At 42.1% G+C, this 13,139-nt stretch overlaps 1 protein-coding gene across 3 annotated transcripts in view; it reads right to left on the bottom strand.

Annotated features, from left to right (window-relative positions):
• The window catches only part of ZNF366 (zinc finger protein 366), a 43,099-nt gene extending 36,568 nt beyond the window's left edge, over positions 1 to 6,531 (bottom strand). For all 3 annotated transcript variants that reach the window (XM_044446503.1, XM_044446502.1, XM_044446504.1), the window contains exon 1: positions 6,337 to 6,531. The gene's annotated coding sequence lies outside the window, so the exon portion shown is untranslated. The remainder of the gene's footprint in view (positions 1 to 6,336) is intronic.
• Positions 6,532 to 13,139: the final 6,608 nt, after the last annotated feature.

The following is a 13,139-nucleotide window of genomic DNA, read 5'->3' as shown; positions in this document are numbered from 1 at the left end:
AGAGAGAGAGAGAGAGAGAGAGAGCGAGCGCGCGAGCGCGAGCGCGGGGGGGGGTATCTCAGGGGAAAAGACAGTATATGGGGGAAACAAGGAGCTATGGCCTGGAGGTGAACAAGTGGGTGAAACTGTGAATGCAGGGGAAGAAATGTTCATAACATTTTCTTCAACCCTCCCCCCCGCCTTTTCTACTGACACCATCTGATGGAAAACATTCGTTAAAAGAGCCTGTGTATTTGGCTGCTCACATGTTCTGAGACCTGATCCCCAGGGAGTGATATAACAATTCTTGAAAGTGTAAGGAAGATTCCAGTTCCATTCAAACCTGGAGCTAACCTCTTCCCAGGTGCCCTTGCCCTGATTCAGAACAGGTGATCACAGTTTACCTCAAAGAGCATGTGGAATATAAGGAAAAGGTGATTGCTAATATGGATCCCAATTGGTGTACCAGAGTGGAAGAGAACCTCAGATCTGGAGGCCAAAGCGGGGGTCTCACTCAAGCCCTCAGGACATCCCTAGAGGACCACATGTTCCCCTTACCTATCATTTGGTGACTTTTCTCTTCTGTGATACTTTTCCCACACCTGTCTTAAAAGATGGAAATGCCTTTCCTGAAGTTTAGTGACTGGCAGTCTGAGCTTTAAGCTACTGCAGACTGGCATTTTTTATATTCTGACCTTGCCTTGCTTTGCAGTGGAATACAGCACCTGAGAACATAATCTGGTCCCTTGGCCTGAAAAAGGGTCAACACCACAATATCCCAGGCCAGTGCTTTGACCACAACTTTAATCCATGTTGATCACAGCATGGATTCCATCCCTCTGTTTACATATGGTATATTTCAGTGTATTGATATGAAAGGTGCTCATCAAAAGGGTTCCCAAATTTTCTGCCCATTTTAACCCAGTTGCAAATCTGTATGTCTAGTATGAATGAAAAAATACAGAAACACCCAGCTCTTGGTTTATCTTCCCGTTCCCTGATCTCCTCTTCCTCTTCCCCAATCGGTATGCTTCACTTTTAACAGTGCCAATGCACACCATCTGATTTCCTAACTGAGTTCACACTCTTTTCTCTTTATCTCTTTCTCCACTCCCTGCTCTTCATCAAACAGGTCTAAAATATACACCTTGGGGCCAAAAGAAACATGACTTTAAATCAGTATCAAGTAACTGCATCTTTTATTTTTCACTTTAGCAATGGTTTTGAAACGGAGATGAGTGCCACCTCCTATAGCTGTTTGGCTAGCTGAGTAAATCCACAGGGATTCCTTTCCTTCAGCAAAGATTTAGGGACCCTACCAGTGGGCTGCTTGTGCCCTTGCCACTTCTGCGCCATCACCCCAATTCCATTGCACAAGCAGCAAGTCCTGCCAATGGCATTGCAGAATCAGGACCCACTGCTTACACAAGGGTAATGTAGCACTTCCTGGGTGGAAGGCATTTATTTATTTAAAACCCTTACCATGGTCTCAGGACGGTTTAACAATAAGACAATATAAAATGAAACACAGTGTCCTAATAAAGTTTCCAAGCAGCAATAGAACCCCCATTAAAACAATCAAATCTTAAAACATTGGGATTTTAAGGTAAAAGGTAAGTGGACAGAGCTCCCCCATGTGAGCTCTGCTCACCTGTCTCTTTCCAGAAACGAGTGTCTCCCCTTGTTTCCTCAGAAGTGCCAAAGTGCCATTGCACAAGTGGTGGGGGCCACTTGTGAAAAATAATCAGCAGGGAAGAAGAGAATAATGGGCAATGTAAGATCGGTGGCAGAGGCCCTTCTCCAGGAACCCTCCTTGAAGGATATTAGGAGGGCGAGTACTTGCAGGGCTTTCTCTGCGGTGATGCCCAACCTATGGAATGCACTCCCCAGAGAGGTCCGCCTGGCGCCGTCGTTATTTGTTTTTTGGCGCCAGGCCAAGATCTTTTTATTTAAACGGTATTTTAACTGTTAATGGTTTACTTGTTGATTTTAAATTGACCAGGCTGTTTCCACTATTTTATTTTATGTATTTTATTTATTTGATGAATTTTTTGCATTTTATACTGGATTTTAATGATTGTAAGCCACCCCGAGGCTCATGCGATGGGGCGGCGTATAAGTTGTCTAAATAAATAAATAAGTGCCTCCTATCCTGCTCTGGACTGGGGTTGCTGGATCTACTGTGCAGAGGGAGATGATAGGCTATGCTGGAACTTCAAGGCCAGAAAGCAAGCTAAAAAGGAATTTTGAATCAAGCCTCAAATTTAGATAATACTGTCTCAGAAAGCCTTTTTGACTCACTACATACTCACTTATGGCAGGCTTCCGCTCCCTCCAGTCTCTCACATTCCTACTTGGTCCAGCTTTAGCATTTGAATCTTTACGCTAATATGAAGTTTAGCATTTTTCTTTTAGAACTTTCCCACTTTGCCTTTTCTATATTTATTGTTTATTCTGGATTTATTCTACATTTATTGCTTTAATTGTTAGATCTTTATGGATGTAAAGGCAGGATAAACATATTTTAAATAACCAAATGAACTCATCTGCTGAGAGAAGTGAATCTGTCAGTATTACAGAAAGTGGCATTGCTTTCCTGAGTACAGTATCTACTTTGATGTGGCTGTGAATTTATCTACTCCAGCTTCAGAAACACATTTTGGAGTTAGCAGTTTGAATTGATACGTTCTTTGCAAGAATGCAGTGGATTATATTAAAGTCTAATAAACTGTTTTATATTTAAAAGAGTTATTAATTGGAAAAAAGATACTGGTATAATTACTCAAGTCATCAGGGGTCAAACGTTTAAGAGGTTTTCAAAAGCTCTTAATATTAGCAAGTCTCTTGTTTAAAATGAAGCTGTGATATGCAAGACTTTCATTGTACAAGACAGCCACTTAACCAATTCATTTCTTAGCCTGACACATAGTTGTTGACATTTTATACTAGCCTGGGAGTACATATCATCTCTGAACATTTCTCAAGTGACAGTCACTATCTGAATATTTTTGTATAATATCTTATATTGCCTTGAGCAAATTTTACTGGAAAGTATCTAATAAGCTCATTGGTCACTCCATCATGCTTCAGAAATCACATTTCAAATTGTGTAGTAGACTTCTCAAGTCAAAATATGAATTTAAAAAAGAGGTATTAGTGAAAATAACTTTTAAAATGTATTATATTAAGGATATTGTTTGTGAAAATGTGTGTACCAGGAAAAATTGAATACAAAAATGCATGTGGAAGGAGAAACATATACATGTTTTCATAAACTTCTGGTTTAAAAATTCTCATTTTGTCTGATCTGACAAGCAGGGCCGTCTTAACGCATGGGCCTGATGGGCACTTGCCCGTGGACCCCATACTAATCTCTGTATGTTAACCCTTGGAAATGGGAAAACTTCCAAAATTAACAGTAGTTGTAGTTGTCATAGGGGCTTCAGTACACTGCTTTGCCCAGGGCCCATAATGCTGTTAAGACGGCTCTGCTGACAAGGTCTCTCTCTCTTATTTTCTTATCTCCCATGCATAGAGCTTCACTGTAGTGGCAACACCAATGACTTTCACTGCTAAGCTCAACACTGAGCCTATTCTGCACAAGCTAAGATCCCGAGATGAGTATTTTTTCCTTAGAAACTCCCACCATGCCAACAGGCACAAAATTCCCTGGCCTCCTGGCATTGTCTGGGGAGGGCACAGGATTATTCCAAGTCCCTTAGTTGCCCTGTGCCAGCAACAGTGAGGAGGCTACTGGAGGGAAGGGATTCACTGAGTCTCTGCAGGGTCCTGGAGAGGCCCCTGCTCCTTCTGGACCACTCCCTGAAGCCTTGGATGCCACGCTACACATTTGTGGCACAGCCTCGCAGCATCTGAACAGCAAGCAGCTGCCAGCACAAGGACCCCGAAGAGCTACTCGCTGACTTTTTAAAATTCTAATATTCCTGAAATGCCTCAAGGAAGCTTACAAAGCCAACAAAACAGTCATGCTTGAAAAGGTATTAAAACAGATATAAATTCATCCCAATAATTTTTTTAAAGTGCACAAGGACATTCAATTAAGTTACCCAACTGCCTCAGACCAACAGAGGGAAATGTACAACAAGATCCTCATTAGGAATTTGTCAGTACATTTCTGTGCAGGATTTCTCAAAAGTAAGTCCCATTGAAGACAGTGGGGCTTACTCTTGAGTAAGAGGGCAGAAGGCTAGAAGCTAGCCTCACTGAGTTACTTCTGAGTAAATCGGCAAAGGACGGTGTTGCAAGGTTGTAAAATGATACAGCTTTAAGGGCTGTTCAGGTTTATATATAATGAGTGTAATTAGGTGAGTCTGCCTTCAACAGGTTTGCCATATTTACTAATGCTGCTATGACCAAGCACAGCAGCCTCATACTGGGTTAGGGTTAACAGCTCTGCATCCTTTCATTAAGCAAAAAGAGGAATATTTAACTAGAATAATCAGCAGCGTCTCTCTAGGGCAAATCTTTAGCAGAATACAAAGGTGTCTAAAACATATATGCAAAATGTGCATAGGACACAAAGCCCCAGGATTCACACCTGGGGATTACAGTGCAGTTTTGTGCGTGTTTGTTCAGAGTTACCCTCTGTGTTCAATGGGACTTATTCTAGTAAGTGTGCAAAGGATTGCAACTTTAATGCAAATAAGGTTCAATGCCTACAATACTGAAGCTGCAATCCTGAACACACTTTCTAAGGATGATACTTAGTTCCTGCTAAACATGCATAAGGTTGCACTGTCAGGCCCCCAGTCAATCATTTCTAGGGCTTCTGTGCCCTACCAACTCTTCCCACAAACATTTTACACTCCATCTCCTATTAATGTAGCCTTTCCGATTAACTCATTTTTAAAGCATGCATTTACATGTTTACTGCACCTTGGCATGGAAGCAGAAGTGGTATTAGGGGATGGCCCACTAGGGCTGAATGCCCTAAATCTTTCCTGTGGAGCCCCAAATCCATGGGAAGCCATCTGTCCCTACTCCTTGCTATCTTAGACCACTTGCTGAAATAAAGGTAAAAGGGCCCAGAAGAACTCTTTTGACTCTGATCCTCCCGAATTAGTTGGCTTTTTGTTCATATGTGCTTCATCTCCTTGAATCTTTGCTTGGTTTTTTTCCTAAAATCAAATGCCTGCCTTTCTCCTGTCCATGCATCCCTTTTTCATTAACAGGACTGTCCTGTTCTAGGAGACAGGGTCCTTTAAAGACGCCCCCCCCCCCCACACACACACACAGACCTTAGAGCATGTGTAAAGAAACATATGCAGATTTTATCCTCTGGGCCTCAGCCCCAGATCTTTTCTGAACTCAGCACCACTGTGGTGTGGAAGCAAGTTTTGATTCAAGGTTTCTTTGCTTGTTACCATGGACTTACTTGCTAACATAGCAAGATAGTAAGAGGAAAGGGTTAACAATTGTGCAGGCAGAGCCGTGAAGCCTTTAAACCAGAATCAGAGAAATTGCTGCTGCTCAGTATTGCATATTTTTGTAAACAAATTCAATCACATATGATTGTATTTGTGCATTAAAAAACTCCCAAAATTCTTCCCTGCTTTGCTGCAGTTGGCTCACTTTCTTGCTGAGGTGCTCTCTCAGAAATAAGGACACACAAGAGGTTAATATTTAGCACATAGAATGCACTGCTCATATATTACACCCCCAGTTTTCTCTGTCATAGAGGCAGAAAGGATCAAAAGGTCATTCTGTCCTCCATGCAGAGCAGCTCACCCAGCCACAGTGGGCCACCAGCAGAGTGCAGAGGCATCTTAGATGGAACCGTTGCAGATATCACAAGTCGGAGAACCAAGCCGCATTGTCCTGGGGAAGGCAAATCCTCCCCTCGCTCCAAAATGCTGAGACGGAGTCAGAGACTGACAGATAGTGTCTACTGGTCATCTCAACCTCAGAGATGACATGTCTCTCCCTGAGCATGTCAGGGAGAAATAAAGGACACTTTGTGCTATATGTCAAGCAATCTGTTACGGTCAATGAACTGTAGTATTCTGCAAAAAGGAGGCTTATCGTGTTTGGGAGAATTTGGCAATCTTAAATATACACCAAAAAATTTTACTTTCAGTTTTGCACATATTATGATCTTTTTCTTAAATCTCAGCTTGCTTGCTTGCTTTGGCACCATAAGACTCTTTCTTTGTTTTGCTCCAACACTTTACTACTCCTCTGGAAATTGTTAGAAAAATGGAATGTAGCTGATTGTGGAAAATAATGCCCAGCTCAGATCAAATTGTCCTTTGACCCATAAAACATGTACTTGATTTCTTAAGTTTCATTCATTAAAGTTTCACATTTAACATTAAGTATCTTGGAAGGTTAACTTACCAGTTGCTGACACTGCAATGATGGGTGACCCAAAGGTTTGTACCTGCTCCCTAATTGGCAGCTTCTGCTGTTTCTTGTCTAAGAACTGCACAAATGGATTTAGAAAACGTAGAGAGACAGTGTTCCGAATGACTTAAGAAAGAGAACAGGAACAATCACTTCGTTCTCTTTTTTTTCCTCAGATGAGTTCTGTACCTTCAGAAAGAAGGAAGGAAGGGAGGGGAGAGGAAGTCAACAACCCTTAGCTTTCCTGAAAAAAAATAAGGAAACAGCAGATAGCCATCTCGTTTCTCTCTCAAACAAAATGTTTGGAAAAATAAATATCACCAAACCAAAAGAAATTCCTTAAGTATTATATCTTTATGATGAATTTCATAGGGTGTAATTTATAACTCAATGGGTGGAATGCCATCAAAACAAACATAACGTTCCAAAAGCAGAGCTTTGCTTGAGGAGTGCAATGCCCGTAGCTAGAAACATGCAACCGCCTTAGCCAGAGGAATACAGGCAGTGAAAATATACAGGGTATTTATAAAAATGGGGGGGGAAACCCTTCGTGAACACAAATAAAACACACAGCCTCAATGCCTTTTAAAATATAAACACATAAAAAGGAAGAATGGGGTTGTGTGGGGTTTTTGGTGAAATGAACAGAAAAATTCAAACTGCAAACATAAGAACATTTATTATTAACATTATTATTAAATGGTGTTTATACCTCAGTTTTTTGTCCTGTGAAGAACCCAATGCAGCTCATATCGTTCCATTTTATCCTCACAACGACAGCCCTATGAGGTAGGTTGGGCTAAGAGTGAGCGACTGGCCTTTACCCATGGAAGCTTCTCTGTATTTAAATGCATTGAATTCTGAAGGGATTATAAGATATGATCTAAATTGAGCTAAGAAATATAAGAACAGGGAGTTGATCTTTTTCTTTGTTGGTGACATAAGGGGTAGGTACAATCGAGATATGTTAAAGATTATAAAGAGTGGGGCTTTTATAAGGAGTTAATAGCATTTGATTAAGTGATGTTTAAGTTAGATGAAACACTAGTAACTTAGTATTAAGAAAATTTGTATAAAATCTATTATAGGTAATAGTTGTCACCAAATAGATTAGCTAAGATGTTTCTAAAGATGTTAAATGGATGTTGTGTATTTAAACATAAATTGGGAATTCTTATTATACAGAGTAGAGGAAGTGGTACAAAAATTCCTAGTATCTTGAACCGGAAATTTCTTTTTTTAGTAGGTATTATATTGGAACATTAGTAAATAAGACATGTATTTGATTTTACTTGTAATCTTTGTGGTGAGGAGTCTGTCTGTTTAATACTGGAAAAATGAAGAATTATCCTTCGATGAAATGATTGAAATGGTCAGACTGAATTTACCAGTGATGCAGAAATGGATAGATTGATTTTATCACTAAAGGAGAAAGAAGATATCAACTTCTATCAAACTTGGATTTTTTTTTTTTTTTATTGGCTGGAGAGACGGGACTTGGCTTAAAGATGTTTTTAAGTTATTATAAATGGATTTGAATATGACTATAGAATGTTGAAAGATATGTAGTAGGGGGCTGACCCAGTACGTCCGATGTATTTGATGATTGATGTTTTTAGTATTAGTTTTAAAAATTTTAATAAAAATCTTAAAAAAAAAAAGTGAGTGACTGGCCCAAAGTCACACAGTGAGTTTCATGGCTGAGTGAGGATTAGAAACTGGATACCCTAGGACCCCACTCCAACACTATAACTGCCACAAGACACTGGCTCTCATTTACTCAGGAGTAAGTTACACATGTAATCACACACTTGTTCTGCTCATAGGACATGTTTTCAGAAGGGCTGCAGGCAGTGAGAAGCAGGGCCGGGACATGCTTCTTGCCCCATGCACTGTCCCGTAAGATCCCACAACAGCCACTTCAACATTGCCTGGTTCACCTCTGCAGGTCATGTGTCATGCCCTTGCTAGGGAGAGGGAAAGATTTTGCTTCTCCTCTCCCCACTACCAGGTTAGGGGATGGTAATTGTGGATCTAGGGCATGGGCCCTCCAACTATGGCCTGTGGACCAGATCCAGCCTGCCATGCCCATTTGTCTGGCACACCTTGGAGGTTTTGGACTCCCTGCGCCCACCTTGCCACATGCGTGGTGAGGCAGCGGCTTGCTCGCTCAGAGATCGTGTTGGACTCGCTCGGAGAAAAGGATCTCCAAGCAAACTGCTGCCTTGTTGTGCATGCGCATGCCGTCCCCTTGCCACGTGTGTGCCCACCATCCCCTTGCTGCATGTGTGCCCGCCGCCTCACCTGCCCCCGGCCTGCACCTGCCGCCACTGCCTTTCAACTGGTCCCCTGTTGAAAAAGTTTGAGGACCCCTGATCTAGGGTGAGCAACTTGTGGCCCTTCAGATGTTTTGGCCTACAACTCCCATTTTCCTATGATTAAACTGCCCAGAGAGCTTTGGCTGTGGGGCAGTATAGAAACGAAAATAGTCTCAGTCCTTGTCATCACTTTCCATTAGCCTGAAGGGAGCTGTAAGGGCAGAACAACTGGAGAGCCACAGGTTGCCAAGCCCTGCTGCAGATGCTCTTCTTTCTTGTTAGTATGACTTTATGCAGCATAGATGGGAGTTTGTGGTGGAACCAAAGATGTTAGAAGAGCCCTGCTCGATCGGAGCAAAGGATCATCAGCTCAACCCCTCTGTATGCCCAGTGACTAGCCAAACGCCTGTGGGAGGCCCACAAGCAGGGCACAAGGGCAGGGGCATCCTCTTTTGTGTTTCCCGGCAACTGAGGGAGCGCCTTTCTCCATATAGTCCTACTGCCTCACTTAGATCTTCTGCAGAAGCCCTCCTCCAAATGCCTTCCCCTAGTGAGATCAAAGGGGAAAGGGCCAGGACAAGGGCATCTTCTGCTGTAGCACCTAGACTCCGGGATTCACTCCCCAGGGATATACAGCTGACTGCAACTCTTCTTTCTTTTAGGTGCCAGGTGAAAACTTTTTTTATTTAAACAAGCTTTTGGTTAATTATTTAATTTCAATTTAATACTTTATATTTAATTAATTTTAATTTAATACTGCTGTATTTAATACCCTAGTTTTCATGCCTCTACCCAGAACACAGGACTGTAGAGTGGGTTAACTCTTCATCAGCTCTTTACCACAAATCCAAGATTTCTTTCTTGGCCATTCACCATCAACTCAGATCCCATCAGTACATAAGTAAAATTAGCACTTGTTGCCCCAGGGTATATTGCTTTAGTGTGTTCTGCTAACCATCTTTGCTTCAACAACACTAAATTATCAGATGTTGTCAGAACCACTTCTCTTATCCCCTGACTGGTAGGTTTCCCAAGTGTTTTTGCTGAGGAACATTGTCAAAAGCCCTTTGAAATTCCATGTAAACAAAAGACCTCCATCAACAGATGGAGCTGCTCATTGTAATAATGGTGACATTGCACATTAAATATGCATTTCCCAAACCTGAGTTCTTCAGACATATTGGACTACAAACACCATCCTCCCCAGCCAGCATGAATGCTATCGTAGATGACCTCGAATGAGCCAGGGATGACCAATGAGTTTGGTGGGTTGCTGCAGTGGGAGGGAACTGAGGGACTTAACCTTATAAATCTAACCCAGCTGCTTCTTCAGTGAGGTATCTATGAATGTACCCCAATGCCGTGGGCTGCAGGAAATTTGGAATTAATGTCAAGGGATAGGATCACTCTTTAATTGCCTGTCATTTCCTCCATGTTTTCTCTGACTGCTATTACAGATATGATTCTGTGCGATACAAGACAAACTTATAAATTTGAGGGGGAAGTTAGAAGTGGATTTCATATAAGAATGTTTTTTCAAAAAAGAACACCAGACAAATCCAGACACAGAAACTAGTATTCGCTCCCTTGAACATGACAGCCAATTTACATTATTTTTCCATTTCCTCTCATGTAAGACTAAAATCTGACTCATATAATTCTTTTCAAAGAAATTCTTTTCTAGTTTTCAAAGAAACTCTTTTCAAAAGCTGGTTATCAGGATATATCCAATCCCATTATACTTATGCTTACATGTAAAAATGAAGTCTTTACTTTTTAAAGGGATGGGAAATTCAGGAGGCTGTGGTATTATGTGAGTTCCAGGATCTGAGATCTTGCCATCATGGAGCAGGGACTCCAGTGGCTGAGCCATGCACTGCTCCATTTGTAGCTGGGGCAGAAAATAACCTTTTTCTTCTGAGAGCCAGTGTGGTGTAGTAGCTAAGAGCATGGGATCTGGGTTCTAGTCCCCGCTCGGCCATGGAACCAACTGGGTGACTTTGGTCAGTCACAGACTCTCAGCCCAGCCTACCTCATAGGGTTGTTGTTGTGGGGATAAGATGGAAGAGGAGAAAGATGTAAGTTGTCTTGAGCCTTTGTAGGAAAAAGGCAGGATATAAATCGAAAAATAAATAAAATAAATAAATAAAACCCTGTGCTGGTTGCCTCTCCCCGAGCGGCCATAACTGAGCCTTATGGACAGAAAGGGGCAGGCTGGAGATTAACATAAAAAGATGAGAAGAGCTATGCTGGATCAGACTGAAGGTCCATCTAGTCCAGCATTCTGTACACAGGGTGGCAAATCAGCTACCCACAGGATCCCTCAAGCAGGATGGGTGTAAGACCTCCTCCATCCCAAGCTCTTCATGCAGGCATACCTCATCTGGTAAAGGCAGTGACACATAGCCAGCAAGGCTAGTAGCCTCCTCCCTCATGAAGCTATCCAATCTCCCTTTTAAAGCCATCCAGATGGGCAGACATCACTACATCCTGTGGCAGCAAATGCCATATATACTGTATGAAGAGATACTTCCTGTCAGGATCAGGCCTGTGTGAACCTGCAAGTGCCTTCAGAACCAGGAACACATTTCCAGGCACTTACAGGGAACACCTGAGGAACAATTATGCAGTGCAGCTGGAGGCCCTGAAAACCAGCATAAAAGGCTTCCTGACATTGCTGCTCTTTGCCATAGTGATGTAAGCAGCCTCTTGTGCTCTGGCTTTTGTATTACTGTGCCTTGAACTGTGTTCTAGTCCTGTTCCAGGGTACTCCTGTCTGCTCCTGTGTATCCTGGTCTACCCTTGCCCTGCTCCTCTGTGCTTTTGCTTGCTCCGGTTGTTCCTGCCCTGCTCCAGTCCACTTGTCTTGGCACCACCCTTATGTGATTGTCTTCCTGGCATCAGACCACTGGACTGTGCCCCCTCTCTCCCCTATACAGTATTGGTCTTTCTACAGCCTTGAAGCTGACCCTGGACTGTTGACCATGCCACCTGCCTCTAGCCCTACTAAGTGGCAAGACTTCATTCCATGTCAGCACCCTGGTCCTGGTGCTCTGCTTATCTCAGCCACTGACCATATCCTGGCCCTTTTACTTCCATTTATCTGTCCAAAGCCTTCCACTAACTTGTGTAGTGGGATGACCCTGGGTTCAAGTGTTATGGGAGAAGGAGAAAAATGTCTCCCTCTCTACATTCTCCACACCGTGCATTATTTTAAACGCCTCCAACATGTTTCCCTTTACTCACCCTTTTTCTAAGCTGAGCAATCCCAGTTGTAGTCCCTCCTCATAGGGGAGATGCTCCAGCACACTAATAATTTTTGTTGCCCTTCTCTACACTTTCTTCAACTCAATGTCCTTTTTCAGGTAAGGTGACCAGAACTGAACACAATATTCCAAGTGTGGTTGCACTGAAGATTTGAATAAGGGAAGTAAGATTTTGGCAGTTCTAGCTTTGCTTCTTTTCTAATTGGCCTAGCGTGGAATTTGCCTTCTTCACAGCAGCTGTTCACTGGGCTGACATCGATCTGTCTCAACGGGCATTAATCTACACTTGCTTATTTTGAACTGTATTTGCCATATTGATGCCCATTCTCCTAACCTGGAGAGATCCCTTTGGAACTCCTCATAATCTCTCTTGCTTTTAACCACCCTAAGAATTTGAGTCTCATCAGCAGTCTTGGCCCACCTCACTTCTTACTCCAGATCATTTACGAATAGGTTAGAAGGCATTGATCCCAGAACAGAACCCTGCAGGACTCCACTGGTGACATCTCTCCATTGGGAGAAGTTGCCATTTATTTTCTGTTCTTTAACCAGTTAGTGATCCATAAGAAGACTTTTTAAGATGTCTTTTAAAAAGATCCTTTTTATTCCATGACTGCTTAGTTTGCTAAGGAGCCTGTAGTGAATAATTTTGTCAAAGGCCCTGTGGAAGTCCAAGTAAAACGCATCTACTGGATTGCTCCTGTCTACATGCTTAATGACACTCCCAAAGAACTCCAATAGGTTAGTGATTCAAGAGATTCTATTGCAGAAACATAATGATTTTTTCCCAACACGGCTTGTCCCTCCACATGCTTACTGATTCTATAATTAATGATGCTTTGAAGCAGTTTACCCAGGACAGATGTTAAACCAACTGGCCTGTAATTTCCCAGATTCTCCTGATCCCTTTTTAAAAATTGGTGTTACATTGGTCATTCTTCAATCCTCTGGTTCAGGATTAATTTTAGGGACATGTTAAATATTTTGGTAAGAAGATCAGATTTCATGCTTAAGTTCTTTGGGAACTCTAAAATGGATACCATCTGGAATGGGTGACTTGCTGACTTTGAGTTTGTCAAAAAGGTTGAGAATTTCATCTTCTGTCACTGCTGATGACTGAAAAAAATGACATTCATCTTCTTTTCAATCTCCTTCTGCTCCTTTATCACCTAATGGCACAAAAGCTTGCTTAGCTGCTTTTTTAAAATTATAT

The sequence above is a fragment of the Varanus komodoensis genome, unplaced genomic scaffold, assembly GCF_004798865.1.
Source record: "Varanus komodoensis strain SLA01 unplaced genomic scaffold, ASM479886v1 scaffold5, whole genome shotgun sequence".
NCBI lineage: Eukaryota > Metazoa > Chordata > Lepidosauria > Squamata > Varanidae > Varanus > Varanus komodoensis.
Note: the sequence above shows the minus strand (reverse complement) of the source record. Positions and strands in the feature narration are given on the sequence as shown.